This window comes from Aplysia californica, unplaced genomic scaffold (assembly GCF_000002075.1).
Source record: "Aplysia californica isolate F4 #8 unplaced genomic scaffold, AplCal3.0 scaffold01153, whole genome shotgun sequence".
Lineage (NCBI taxonomy): Eukaryota > Metazoa > Mollusca > Gastropoda > Aplysiida > Aplysiidae > Aplysia > Aplysia californica.
In genome coordinates, this window is record NW_004798423.1 from 6,157 (window position 1) to 8,142 (window position 1,986).

The following is a 1,986-nucleotide window of genomic DNA, read 5'->3' on the forward strand; positions in this document are numbered from 1 at the left end:
GTCACACTCATACACGACACAGACATACAAACATGCACCTACACACACTTCCACACTCACACACCTACACACACTGACACACACACACACACACACACACACACACATACACACACACAACACACACACACACACACACACCCATACATAAACACTCACACTCACACACATACGCACACACACACACACACGCGCACACACACACACTTATTTGATGTCCTTGTAACCCAAAAGAGACATTAGGTAATTGTTACAAGTTACGACACGTCAACTTTGAGCTTGGTTTAAAGGAGGGAGAGTTTGCAGTATAAAATTTCATAAAGCCGATAGTATCTTGTACATATTTAACCAAGATTTAACCCTCCTCCCACACAAACACCCTTCCCTGTAAAAAAAAGCATCATCACCATCACCCCCACCCCAACCACCACCACCACCACCACCACCATCATCATCATCATCATCCCCATAATCATCATCATCATCATCATCATCATCATCATCATCATCATCATCATCATCATCATCACCCACCACCATCATCATAATTACCATCATCACTATCATCACCATCATTGTCATCATCACTATCATTACCACAACCACCATCATCATCATCATCATCATCGTCATCATCACCATCATCACCACCACCACCATCATCATCATCATCATCATCATCATCATCATCATCATCATCATCATCATTATCATCATCATCACCCACCACAGATCAGCACCTACCACACTCCACGTCTCTAGGCTTGCTACAGGCTTCCTTCTCAGGGCTCCACAGTGTGCCGAACGGACAGTCTGTCACGTTGGTCAAGAACTGGAAGGACTGTGGTGTGGGAGAGATAGAGAAGTACTTTAGGTGTTGGTTTTTTTGTAATGACTTGAATTATTCATCACCACCAACTGTGCTGTGATGATAAAAAAAAGTTCACAGCTGCATTGAAAAAGAGAAAACAAAACAAAAACCATAACAAAAAACAATAATAAATAAATAAATAAACAAATAAATAAATAAAATAGACACATAAATAAACAAGCACAAAAACACACCCTATCCAAATACCGATGGGGGACTCATCTGACATTCATGTCTTTCTACTATGATGGATGGATGGATGGGTAGATGGGTGGATGGACTGTTAACTGGATGGATGGATAGACGGATAAAACGATAGATTGATGGACGGATGGGTAGGCGAATGGATGGATGGATGGATGTGTGGATGGATGGATGGATGGATTGATAAATAGACGGATAAAAGGATGGATAGATAGACGGATAAAAGGATGGATGGATGGATGGATGGATTTTAAGAATAAATCAATAAAGTAACCAACCTCATCGATGCTGCACTGAATGAACTTGCTGCAGTCTCCAGGATAGGGCACGTGAGCAATACCATTGAAGTATTCACTGTACTTGCACTGCGCTGAAATACACAAAACAAGTTTGTCAGGGTGTTCATTTTAAACGGTTTTTGTTTTTGTTTTTTTCCCCATTGACCTGAATTACGTTCTTAGTAGACTGGCTGCACTTACTGTGTCTGTTGAAATCATCATGGGTGGTGTTTTTTAAAAAGTCACTTAAGTAGAGCGACTGAAATATAATAGTCCGTTAAAACAATTTTCCCTCATGTAGGGCTAAGGTTCTAACAAACCCCACCCACTGACACTTATGTGTGTTTTTTAAAGTTCTAGCAAAAGTTTTCTGGCACTTGCAACGCAATAAGGTCATATTAGTGCCGAAGATTAGAGGTGTCATAAGAGTTTAACAAACACAAAAATAAGGACAAGAGATCAGAACGATAGAATTTTATATGAAAGAAAGAAGGAGTACCGTTCTTACTGAAGCTAAAACTTAAATGTAATGTCATACAGGAGCAGAAAACATCCCCTTTGTGTCGTCATGATGCTCGGGGACCTATTTTCTGATTGCTTTTTTGTTTGTTTATCTATTTATTTATTTATTTA

At 39.7% G+C, this 1,986-nt stretch overlaps 1 long non-coding RNA gene across 1 annotated transcript in view; it reads right to left on the reverse strand.

The window, feature by feature from the left end:
* Window positions 1-750: 750 nt before the first annotated feature.
* Window positions 751-1,986, reverse strand: part of LOC106013707 — a 1,703-nt gene continuing 467 nt past the window's right edge. Inside the window, exons 2-3 of the long non-coding RNA XR_001185414.1 lie at window positions 1,354-1,445; window positions 751-841 (exon numbers count right to left, since the gene is read on the reverse strand). This is a non-coding gene — a long non-coding RNA (uncharacterized LOC106013707). The remainder of the gene's footprint in view (window positions 842-1,353; window positions 1,446-1,986) is intronic.